The sequence below is a fragment of the Rhipicephalus microplus genome, unplaced genomic scaffold (assembly GCF_043290135.1).
Source record: "Rhipicephalus microplus isolate Deutch F79 unplaced genomic scaffold, USDA_Rmic scaffold_303, whole genome shotgun sequence".
In the NCBI taxonomy this organism is placed as follows: domain Eukaryota; kingdom Metazoa; phylum Arthropoda; class Arachnida; order Ixodida; family Ixodidae; genus Rhipicephalus; species Rhipicephalus microplus.
In genome coordinates this window covers 115001-127500 of record NW_027464872.1, presented here as the reverse complement: position 1 = coordinate 127500, position 12500 = coordinate 115001, and the positions used below count along the sequence as shown (strand labels likewise).

Here is a 12500-nt window from a genome sequence, read left to right as displayed (position 1 = left end):
GGTGTGTTTCTAAGCACCACAGCGTTGTGTCAAAAAAGAGGTGCCTGAGAGAAACGCATGCGACTGCCGTGCTTTGCGGCATAGCACCGTGCGCAAAAACGGTGCGCATGCAAGAGGTGTCAGAGCTAGCGAACTTTTGCCACGAGCAACAGGTCACTAAAAGCCTATAGATGACGGTGTTGGAGGAAAAGAAAAATATCGAGAAAGCACTGCGGTGTGCCGTGCGTAGGGACGGGCGCGCGTGCCACATGCCGCCGAAATATGGGTGTCGGAGAAAACAGAGTGCCGCGCGTAACGAGGGGCGCGCGTGTTACAGAGAGATATGCCCAAACGCATGAAAGTGTACGCAGGTGTCCTAAGGCAGTTTTTTTTTTTTTTCCTCATTTTGATGTCGCCCCGGCTGACGTGGTTTTCGTTTTTCCGTGCCGCCCCGGCTGACGCGGTTTTCGTTTTTCCGTGCCGCCCCGGCTGACGCAGTTTTTGCGCCGCCCCGGCTGACGCGGTTTTCGCGCCGCCCCGGCTGACGCGGTTCCGACTTTGCACTTTTTGGCTCACCCCGGCTGGCGGCCCACTCACTCGATCGCCAGGTCTGTTTGCCCCGGTGGTTCCACCGCCAGGCTTAAGCGCGAACTTTTTTTGTTTGTTTTCTTTTGATTAAGCGCAAGCTTTTTTCTTTGTTTTCTTTTGATTAAGCGCGGGCTTTTTTCTTTGTTTTTTTTGCATTCGCCCCGGCAGACGCGGTTTTTGCGCCGCCCCGGCTGACGCGGTTTTTGCCGCCCCGGCTGACGCAGTTCGGACTTAGCACTTTTCGGCTGTGCCTGGCTGGCGGCCCACTCACTCGATCGCCATGTCTGTTTGCCACAGTTTTCCCGGTGGTGCCGCACCCGGGCTCGCCCCGGCTGACGCGGTTTCGTGCCGCCCCGGCAGACGCGGTTTTCGCGCCGCCCCGGCTGACGCGGTTTCGTGCCGCCCCGGCAGACGCGGTTTTTTGCCGCCCCGGCTGACGCAGTTCGGACTTGGCACTTTTTGGCTGAGCCTTGCTGGCGGCCCACTCACTCGATCGCCATGTCTGTTTGCCACAGTTTTCCCGGTGGTGCCGCACCCGGGCTCGCCCCGGCAGACGCGTTTTTTTTTTCTTTCGCCCCGGCTGACGCAGTTTTCGCGCCGCCCCGGCAGACGCGGTTTTCGCGCCGCCCCGGCAGACGCGGTTTTTTGCGCCGCCCCGGCTGACGCAGTTCGGACTTGGCACTTTTTGGCTGAGCCTGGCTGGCGGCCCACTCACTCGATCGCCATGTCTGTTTGCCACAGTTTTCCCGGTGGTGCCGCACCCGGGCTCGCCCCGGCTGACGCAGTTTTCGCGCCGCCCCGGCTGACGCGGTTTCGTGCCGCCCCGGCAGACGCGGTTTTTTGCGCCGCCCCGGCTGACGCGGTTTTTTGCCGCCCCGGCTGACGCAGTTCGGACTTGGCACTTTTCGGCTGTGCCTGGCTGGCGGCCCACTCACTCGATCGCCATGTCTGTTTGCCACAGTTTTCCCGGTGGTGCCGCACCCGGGCTCGCCCCGGCAGACGCGTTTTTTTTTTTTTCTTTCGCCCCGGCTGACGCAGTTTTCGCGCCGCCCCGGCTGACGCGGTTTCGTGCCGCCCCGGCAGACGCGGTTTTTTGCGCCGCCCCGGCTGACGCGGTTTTTGCCGCCCCGGCTGACGCAGTTCGGACTTAGCACTTTTTGGCTGAGCCTGGCTGGTGGCCCACTCACTCGATCGCCATGTCTGTTAGCCACAGTTTTCCCGGTGGTGCCGCACCCGGGCTCGCCCCGGCTGACGCAGTTTTCGCGCCGCCCCGGCTGACGCGGTTTCGTGCCGCCCCGGCAGACGCGGTTTTCGCGCCGCCCCGGCTGACGCGGTTTTTGCCGCCCCGGCTGACGCAGTTCGGACTTAGCACTTTTCGGCTGTGCCTGGCTGGCGGCCCACTCACTCGATCGCCATGTCTGTTTGCCACAGTTTTCCCGGTGGTGCCGCACCCGGGCTCGCCCCGGCTGACGCAGTTTTCGCGCCGCCCCGGCTGACGCGGTTTCGTGCCGCCCCGGCAGACGCGGTTTTCGCGCCGCCCCGGCTGACGCGGTTTCGTGCCGCCCCGGCAGACGCGGTTTTTTGCCGCCCCAGCTGACGCAGTTCGGACTTAGCACTTTTTGGCTGAGCCTTGCTGGCGGCCCACTCACTCGATCGCCATGTCTGTTTGCCACAGTTTTCCCGGTGGTGCCGCACCCGGGCTCGCCCCGGCAGACGCGTTTTTTTTTTTCTTTCGCCCCGGCTGACGCAGTTTTCGCGCCGCCCCGGCAGACGCGGTTTTCGCGCCGCCCCGGCAGACGCGGTTTTTTGCGCCGCCCCGGCTGACGCGGTTTTTTGCCGCCCCGGCTGACGCAGTTCGGACTTGGCACTTTTTGGCTGAGCCTGGCTGGCGGCCCACTCACTCGATCGCCATGTCTGTTTGCCACAGTTTTCCCGGTGGTGCCGCACCCGGGCTCGCCCCGGCTGACGCAGTTTTCGCGCCGCCCCGGCTGACGCGGTTTCGTGCCGCCCCGGCAGACGCGGTTTTTTGCGCCGCCCCGGCTGACGCGGTTTTTTGCCGCCCCGGCTGACACGGTTCGGACTTTGCACTTTTCGGCTGTGCCTGGCTGGCGGCCCACTCACTCGATCGCCATGTCTGTTTGCCACAGTTTTCCCGGTGGTGCCGCACCCGGGCTCGCCCCGGCAGACGCGTTTTTTTTTTTTTTTCTTTCGCCCCGGCTGACGCAGTTTTCGCGCCGCCCCGGCTGACGCGGTTTCGTGCCGCCCCGGCAGACGCGGTTTTTTGCGCCGCCCCGGCTGACGTGGTTTTTGCCGCCCCGGCTGACGCAGTTCGGACTTTGCACTTTTTGGCTGAGCCTGGCTGGCGGCCCACTCACTCGATCGCCATGTCTGTTTGCCACAGTTTTCCCGGTGGTGCCGCACCCGGGCTCGCCCCGGCAGACGCGTTTTTTTTTTTCCTTCGCCCCGGCAGACGTGGTTCCCCCCCCCCCCTCCGTCTTTCTTTTTGTTTTTTTTTTTCGCCGCGGCTGAAGTGGATTTTTCGGTGCCTCGACGCCCCGGTAGTCGCGGTTTTTCCGTTTCCGCACGGCCCCGGCTGACGCTGCTCGGTCACAGTCGCCTTTTGTGGTGATTGCAGACTTCTTGAGCGCGGGTGTTTTTTTTTTTGTTGTTGTTGTTGTTTTATTACGCATTCGCTCCAGCAGACGCTGTTTAGACTTTTTGTTTCCTCTTTTATCCTGCGACGAGGTGACGAGGTTTATTCGGTGCCCCGCCGCCCCGGCTGAAGTGATTTTTCCTGTCCCGTGCCGCCCCGGCTGACGCGGTTGGGACTTCGCGTTTGTTCGGCCGCCACGGGTTTTGGCGCACTCGCTCGGTTGCTTGTTGTTGCCACTTGTTGCGAACCCAGGTTTCTTGAGCGAGCGCGGGCGTTTTTTCTTCCTTTCTTTCTTTGTTCTATGTGTTAGCGAATCGGCCTTTAATATCACACGAGGACTCACAACCAACAATTTTCAGTTTGAAGTGTAAAAAATCTGCAGGTGTTGACGTAACTGACTTGCCCCGTACCCTTGAGTACATCCATGAAGTTCTCGTAGTACTACTAAATCGCATTATTCCAAGTGGAGAAATTCCCATAAACTTGCAAACCTCTACACGAAAATCGGTGCGCGTGATAAAGTTGAAAATTATCGTCCGATATCAAATGTGCCTTCTATAACACAAATTCTAGGAAAAAAAAAAAAAAAAACACTTGTTCGCCGTTTTCTGCGCCGTGACTGGCAGCACTCCGGCGAAGCGAAACGGGGTCGATTCGAGCACGATATCGGCGTCTTTCGACGTGCTCGCCGGCGACCGTCGCACGAGTACGTCGCACGAGCGCGTCTGCCGGGGCGCCGTTTGCGAAGCCGACGCAAAAGTGGGAACCGCCGCTCGGATGATCGCCGCTTTCGGCAGAGTGAGTGTTGGCACTCCGGGGAAGCGAAACAGCGTGAATGCGCCCACGAAATCGGCGTATTTTGAAGTGCCCGCCGGCGACCGTCGCACGAGTACGGTAAACCGCGTCAGCCGGGGCGTAGTTCGGGACGCCGACGAAAAAGTGGGAAGCGCAACTCGGATCTTCGCCGTTTTTGCAGGAGTGAGTGGCGGCCCTCCTGCGAGACCAAGAAGCATCGATTCGTGCACGAATTCGGCGCCTTTCGACGTGATCGCCGGCGACCGTCGCTCGAGTAGGGCAAACCGCGTCTGCCGGGGCGGGCTTCGGGACGCCGATGCGAAAGTGGGAAACGCTGCTCGGATGTTCGCCGTTTTTGGCCGAGTGAGTGCTGGCACACGGGCGAAGCCAAACGGGGCCGATTACGGCACGATATCGGCGTCTTTCGACGTGCCCGCCGGCGACCGTCGCACGAGTACGGTAAACCGCGTCAGCCCGGGCGGAGTTCGGGACGCCGATGCGAAAGTGGAGAACGCCGCTCGGATCTTCGCCGTTTTTGGAGGAGTGAGTGGCGGCACTCCGGAGAAGCCAAGGAGCGCCAATTAGCGCACGATATCGGCGTCTTTCGACGCGCTCGCCGGCGACCGTCGCACGAGTAGGGCAAACCGCGTCTGCCGGGGCGGGGTTTACGACGCCGACGCAAAAGTGGGAACCGCCGCTCGGATGTTGGCCGTTTTTGGCAGAGTGAGTGCTGGCACTCCGGCGACGCGAAAGAGCGCGAATGCGCCCACGAAAGTGGCGTATTTGGACGTGCGTGACGGCGACCGCTGCAGGAGTACGAAAAACCACGTCAGCCGGGGCGAGCGACACACGGCGGTCTGGGTGCTTATCGCTGCTATTATAGGGGCACCCCGGCAGACGCAGAAAAAAAAAAAAAATTTTCGACCTTCTTTTTTGCTGGTCGAGCTCGGGTAACCCAGGTCGCAATGGGAGCCGCGCACGAAAGCGGCGTCGCGAGACGCGTTCGCGGTCGCTAGTCGCACGAGCTCGGCAACCGCGTCAGCCGGCGCGGAGTTCGGGATGCCGACGGCTAAGTGGGTACCGCTGCTCGGATGTTCGCCGTTTTTGGCCGAGTGAGTGCTGGCACTCCGGTGAAGCCAAGGAGCGCCAATTCGTGCACGATATCGGCGTCTTTCGACGTGCCCGCCGGCCACCGCCGCACGAGTACGGCAAACCGCGTCTGCCGGGGCGGGGTTCGCGACGCGTACGCAATAGTGGGAACCGTCGCTCGGATGTTCGTCGTCTTTGGCCGAGCGAGTGCTGGCACTCCGGCGAAGCGAAACGGGGCCGATTCGGGCACGATATCGGCGTATTTCGACGTGCTCGCCGGCGACCGTCGCACGAGTACGGCAAAGCGCGTCTGCCGGGGCGAGGTTTGCGACGCCGACGAAAAAGTGGGAAGCGCCGCTCGGATCTTCGCCGTTTTTGCAGGAGTGAGTGGCGGCCCTCCTGCGAGACCAAGAAGCATCGACTCGCGCACGATATCGGTGTCTTTCGACGTGCCCGCCGGCCACCGCCGCACGAGTACGGCAAACCGCGTATGCCGGGGCGGGGTTGGCGACGCCGACGCAAAAGTGGGAACCGCCACTAGGATGTTCGCCGTTTTTGGCAGAGTGAGTGCTGGCACTCCGGCGAAGCGAAAGAGCGCGAATGCGCCCACGAAAGTGGCGTGTTTGGACGTGCTTGACGACGACCACCGCAGGAAAACGAAAAACCACGTCAGCCGGGGCGAGCGACCCATGGCGGTCTGGGTGCTTATCGCTGCTATTATAGGGGCACCCCGGCAGACGCAAAAAAAAAAAAAAAATTTTTTTCGACATTCTTTTTTGCTCGTCGACCTCGGGTGACCCAGGTCGCAGTGGGAGCCGCGCACGAAAGCGGCGTCGCGAGACGGCTTCGCGGTCGCTAGTCGCACGAGCTCGGCAACCGCGTCTGCCGGGGCGGAGTTCGGGACGCCGACGGCTAAGTGGGAACCGCCGCTCGGATGTTCGCCGTTTGTGGCCGAGTGAGTGCTGGCACTCCGGCGAAGCCAAACGGGGCCGATTCCGGCACGATATCGGCGTCTTTCTACGTGCTCGCCGGCGACCGTCGCACGAGTACGGCAAAGTGCGTCTGCCGGGGCGGGGTTTGCGACGCGTACGCAATAGTGAGAACCGTCGCTCGGATGTTCGTCGTCTTTCGCCGAGCCAGTGCTGGCAATCCGGCGAAGCCGAACGGAGCCGATTCGGGCACGATATCGGCGTCTTTCCACGTGCTCGCCGGCGACCGTCGCACGAGTACGGTAAACCGCGTCAGCCGGGGCGGAGTTCGGGACGCCGATGCGAAAGTGGGAAGCGCCGCTCGGATCTTCGCCGTTTTTGGAGGAGTCAGTGGCGGCACTCCGGTGAAGCCAAGGTGCGCCAATTCGCGCACGATATCGGCGTCTTTCGACGTGCCCGCCGGCCACCGTCGCACGAGTACGGCAAACCTCGTCTGCCGGGGCGGGGTTTGCGACGCCGACGCAAAAGTGGGAACCGCCGCTCGGATGTTCGCCGTTTTTGGCAGAGTGAGTGCTGGCACTCCGGCGAAGCGAAAGAGCGCGAATGCGCCCACGAAAGTGGCGTGTTTGGACGTGCTTGACGACGACCACCGCAGGAAAACGAAAAACCACGTCAGCCGGGGCGAGCGACCCATGGCGGTCTGGGTGCTTATCGCTGCTATTATAGGGGCACCCCGGCAGACGCAAAAAAAAAAAAAATTTTTTTCGACATTCTTTTTTGCTCGTCGACCTCGGGTGACCCAGGTCGCAGTGGGAGCCGCGCACGAAAGCGGCGTCGCGAGACGGCTTCGCGGTCGCTAGTCGCACGAGCTCGGCAACCGCGTCTGCCGGGGCGGAGTTCGGGACGCCGACGGCTAAGTGGGAACCGCCGCTCGGATGTTCGCCGTTTGTGGCCGAGTGAGTGCTGGCACTCCGGCGAAGCCAAACGGGGCCGATTCCGGCACGATATCGGCGTCTTTCTACGTGCTCGCCGGCGACCGTCGCACGAGTACGGCAAAGTGCGTCTGCCGGGGCGGGGTTTGCGACGCGTACGCAATAGTGAGAACCGTCGCTCGGATGTTCGTCGTCTTTCGCCGAGCCAGTGCTGGCACTCCGGCGAAGCCGAACGGAGCCGATTCGGGCACGATATCGGCGTCTTTCCACGTGCTCGCCGGCGACCGTCGCACGAGTACGGTAAACCGCGTCAGCCGGGGCGGAGTTCGGGACGCCGATGCGAAAGTGGGAAGCGCCGCTCGGATCTTCGCCGTTTTTGGAGGAGTCAGTGGCGGCACTCCGGTGAAGCCAAGGTGCGCCAATTCGCGCACGATATCGGCGTCTTTCGACGTGCCCGCCGGCCACCGTCGCACGAGTACGGCAAACCTCGTCTGCCGGGGCGGGGTTTGCGACGCCGACGCAAAAGTGGGAACCGCCGCTCGGATGTTCGCCGTTTTTGGCAGAGTGAGTGCTGGCACTCCGGCGAAGCGAAAGAGCGTGAATGCGCCCACGAAAGTAGCGTATTTGGACGTGCTTGACGGCGACCGCCGCAGGAGTACGAAAAACCACGTCAGCCGGGGCGAGCGACCCACGGCGGTCTGGGTGCTTATCGCTGCTATTATAGGGGCACCCCGGCAGACGCAGAAAGAAAAAAAAAATGGGGACATGGCGTGCGTCACCGTGCGGCTTCGCAGCGTTGCCGAAGTCGCCGAGCCCTTCGACTGAGCCGAACGGCGGACAGGGAACGTTGGTCGGCCGTTCTAACCTGTCGGTGCCACGCCGAGACGTCGTTAAGGAAAACCGCGTCGTGGGCCTCTACGACGCCGTCGAGTCGTTGTACGTTTGGTGTCCAGCGTGTCGGCGGCGAGTAGCGGACACGTCGTTCACGACTTCGGTCTTTCGCAGTCGACGCGAACTTGCGGAGAGTCGTGGTGCCTCACGTTTTCGGCAGAAACCGCGGCGGAATTTTCCCGTGCGTGCGCGCACGACCTCGGTGCTGTGCCGTCAGCGTAGTGTTGCACAAACTCGTGGCCTACCCAAGGTGCGGTACGTTTGCGGCCGTATCCTCGGTGGGAATTTCGTGAGTAGGGTCGCAAATTCTACGACCTCGGCGGGTTTGAGAGCGACGTAGACTTGTGGCACGCTCAACATGCCACACGTTTCGGGGCACACCCGCGGTGAAATTTTCTCGAGTACGCTCGTATTAGGGCCCAAGGAGGTCTGGGTACTTATCGCTGCTATTATGTGGGGGTTCTCGTGAGCGGCGTACGCGAAAGCGACCGGGTGTCTGATATGCGGCGGGCTTCGGCCTCGTCAAGCGTGTCCTCGGGTCTGCTCCAGGGGAATCCACGGCAGTCGTCTGCAGCCTCATCCGCTTGATGCGTTAGGGGCTGGTTGTCGGACGGTGCCGTTTTACCACGATATCGAGGTGTGTTCCGTGTCGTCCTCGGGCGATTCAGATGCGAAAGCGCCGAAGACGCGGGCGTGACCCGTCGTCTGGCGGCTTTGCAGTCTCGGCTCCGTTGCTAGTTCCGGCCGGTCCACCGACAGTGCAGCGGGCTTGGGCAACCCGCACGGCGCGACCGAGTCGATGCAACGAAAAAGAGCGAGCATGAACGTGCTTCTTGCCGCACGGCTCCCACTCGTCTTTCGGGAAGGTTGTGCCGTAGCGAGCTCGAACGCCGTCATCTCGGAGTGCAAAATAAGCGTGTTGGGGCGCCTGAAGGTGGCCTCCGCCGCACACAGACTGCGTCCGGCCCGCCGAGGGCGAGGACGGACGCGCAGTCGAACGATTACCTGGTTGATCCTGCCAGTAATCATATGCTTGTCTCAAAGATTAAGCCATGCATGTCTAAGTACATGCCGAAATAAGGCGAAACCGCGAATGGCTCATTAAATCAGTTATGGTTCCTTAGATCGTTTCTTCCTACTTGGATAACTGTGGCAATTCTAGAGCTAATACATGCAGTGAGCCTGGAGCCCTTTGGGTAACGGGTGCTTTTATTAGACCAAGATCGATCGGGTTTCGGCCCGTATTGTGTGGTGACTCTGGATAACTTTGTGCTGATCGCATGGCCACGAGCCGGCGACGTTTCTTTCAAGTGTCTGCCTTATCAACTTTCGATGGTAGGTTACTTGCTTACCATGGTTGTTACGGGTAACGGAGAATCAGGGTTCGATTCCGGAGAGGGAGCCTGAGAAACGGCTACCACATCCAAGGAAGGCAGCAGGCGCGCAAATTACCCACTCCCGGCACGGGGAGGTAGTGACGAAAAATAACAATACGGGACTCTTTTGAGGCCCCGTAATTGAAATGAGTACACTCTAAATCCTTTAACGAGGATCAATTGGAGGGCAAGTCTGGTGCCAGCAGCCGCGGTAATTCCAGCTCCAATAGCGTATACTAAAGCTGCTGCGGTTAAAAAGCTCGTAGTTGGATCTCAGTTCCAGACGAGTAGTGCATCTACCCGATGCGACGGCTCGGACTGAACATCATGCCGGTTCTTTCTTGGTGCACTTCATTGTGTGCCTCGAGATGGCCGGTGCTTTTACTTTGAAAAAATTAGAGTGCTCAACGCAGGCGAGTCGCCTGAATAAACTTGCATGGAATAATAGAACAAGACCTCGTTTCTGTTCTGTTGGTTTTTGGAATACGAGGTAATGATTAAGAGGGACGGACGGGGGCATTCGTATTGCGGCGCTAGAGGTGAAATTCTTGGACCGTCGCAAGACGAACTACTGCGAAAGCATTTGCCAAGAATGTTTTCATTGATCAAGAACGAAAGTCAGAGGTTCGAAGGCGATCAGATACCGCCCTAGTTCTGACCATAAACGATGCCAACCAGCGATCCGCCTGAGTTACTCAAATGACTCGGCGGGCAGCTTCCGGGAAACCAAAGTATTTGGGTTCCGGGGGAAGTATGGTTGCAAAGCTGAAACTTAAAGGAATTGACGGAAGGGCACCACCAGGAGTGGAGCCTGCGGCTTAATTTGACTCAACACGGGAAAACTTACCCGGCCCGGACACTGGGAGGATTGACAGATTGAGAGCTCTTTCTTGATTCGGTGGATGGTGGTGCATGGCCGTTCTTAGTTGGTGGAGCGATTTGTCTGGTTAATTCCGATAACGAACGAGACTCTAGCCTATTAAATAGGTGCGGGGTTCCCAGCACCTTACAACCTTCTTAGAGGGACAAGCGGCTCCTAGCCGCACGAAACAGAGCAATAACAGGTCTGTGATGCCCTTAGATGTCCGGGGCCGCACGCGCGCTACACTGAAGGAAGCAGCGTGTCTTTATCCCTGTCTGAAAAGACTGGGTAACCCGTGGAACTTCTTTCGTGATTGGGATAGGGGCTTGCAATTGTTCCCCTTGAACGAGGAATTCCCAGTAAGCGCGAGTCATAAGCTCGCGTTGATTACGTCCCTGCCCTTTGTACACACCGCCCGTCGCTACTACCGATTGAATGATTTAGTGAGGTCTTCGGACCGATGTCCGGCGCGGCCTTTCGGTTGCGCCGGTCTGTTGGAAAGATGACCAAACTTGATCATTTAGAGGAAGTAAAAGTCGTAACAAGGTTTCCGTAGGTGAACCTGCGGAAGGATCATTAACGGATTGTGAAGGGTGAGCGCCTCAGCTGCGTCTGCGCCCGACACTTTCTGCCGCTGACCCCGTTTGGACGCGGGGTCGGCTTTTCCCCACGGGGCTGCCTGAATGTGGAGCGGCACCCCGTGACAAATTGTTGCGCCCAGCGGACGCCAACACCGCGACCTTGGACGGTCGGCCAGGTGGCGGACGCGGGTACAAACGGCGCAACGCACTCATAGGTCGGCTTTCGACCCGCCACTGCACCGTGGCTCGAAGCGCTCGAAATGCGCGACCCGACCGCTGCGGGACCGCCTAGTACTGTAAACAGGAGCGGCGGAGCGCGAACGGCGAGTCGTGGTTACGTCGGTAGAAGGCGAGGCTGCGCGTTCCCGAAACGCCAGCCGAGTGCCCTCCCGACCGTTCGAGCGTGCAAGAACGAGACCCGACAATCGCGCGGCGACTGCCAAGTACGAGAGGAACGGCACAAGCGTCGGCGGTCGGTCAAGGAACTGGCGATGTGACGGGTCCGCTGTGCACCAGTGCATACCGTCCCGCCGTCCGCGGCAAGCGCCTCCGCGTCCTCGGGTGACGGAGGCTGCCGGTCGGTTCTTGCAGGCGAGGGATCTCGCTGGCACCGGTTCGCGTTGACGCGCGGCCGGTCATGGCACGGCGATGCGACGGCCGAGGTGCGCAGTACTCGATGGAGGAACCGCACGCTCCGATGACCGTCCCGCCCTCCGCGGCGTATGCGTACCGACCGTAATGGTTGCAGCAGCGCCGGCCGGCTTTTGAATTCGCCACACGAAACACGGTGCGAGATCGCGGTTAGGGGAGCGTCGACGTTGCCAGGCGTTTTGCTTGCTGCCGAGGGAAAGGCGGCACGGCCACGTCGCGCTCGTCGCGATTAGCGGGTCTGCGCGCTTTGGGAAGGTGCCGCAACGACTTGCCGAAAGAGGAAGCACGGAAGAACGAGGGACTTGGACGTCCCGACAATTGAACGCACTTGCGGCCAGGCCCTTGCTGGCTTCGTTCTTCCGCCTCGAGTAGGCTCGTACGCGGCTCCGGCGCCGAAAGTGGTCCTTGGCACCGACTTCGGTGGACGTGGGAAGTGCCGCGCAAGTACGGCGCGCCTGGCTCCACCTGTTGGCTAAAGTAGGCAGCCGGATCGGCATTTTGGTGTGCGGTGGCAAACCGTGGATGCGAAAAAAGCTTGTGCGATTTCGTGGAACAAAAAGCGGGGGTCCCCCTTTTTATGCGGAGGAGACCGACCCGCCCGCCGTGGTGAACCGCGACGCCACGGTAAAAACGGGAGAGGCTTGTCGATGGGACCGTGCATCCCGCGCTCCACGGAGGCCGGGAGGCGGCCGCCCGAGGAAATGTGTAGCCGTCGAGGCCCGCATCTGCGTGCACTCTTATCCAAATGGGTGTACCGCAGGCATTTTCTGGTTAGGCGGGCCAATGAGAGCGAGCACACAACGATACCTACGGGTCCGGCTTGGAGAACCGGCTTCGACGCCTCCCGAGTATTTATAGAGGGGTGGACCACGAAAGCACTCGCAAGTAGCGGAAGCGAAACGCCGTCCGAAACACACCGTTTGCTCGATTTGCGGCAGCCGAAAAAGGCGCGGCAGAGTTTTGGAGTCCAAGCGTGCGCTGAAAAGCGCCCTTCTTGGCCACTGTTTGGCCGAGTGCCAGAAACGTTTGGTTTTGACTGTACGGAATTGAACAAACACTTTTTCACGACTCTAAGCGGTGGATCACTCGGTTCTCGGGTCGATGAAGAACGCAGCCAGCTGCGAGACTTGGTGTGAATTGCAGGACACACTGAGCACTGATTCTTTGAACGCAC

The 12500-nt window shown here is 60.4% G+C and overlaps 2 non-coding genes across 2 annotated transcripts in view; both read left to right on the top strand.

The window, feature by feature from the left end:
- The first annotated feature begins 8858 nt into the window (after window positions 1-8858).
- Window positions 8859-10673, top strand: LOC142793485 (small subunit ribosomal RNA). Its single transcript, XR_012891574.1, has one exon. It is a non-coding gene; the product is annotated as a small subunit ribosomal RNA (ribosomal RNA).
- A 1719-nt stretch (window positions 10674-12392) lies between these two features.
- Window positions 12393-12500, top strand: part of LOC142793478 (5.8S ribosomal RNA) — a 153-nt gene continuing 45 nt past the window's right edge. The window contains exon 1 of the ribosomal RNA XR_012891567.1: window positions 12393-12500. This exon is cut by the window's right edge and continues 45 nt beyond it. This is a non-coding gene — a ribosomal RNA (5.8S ribosomal RNA).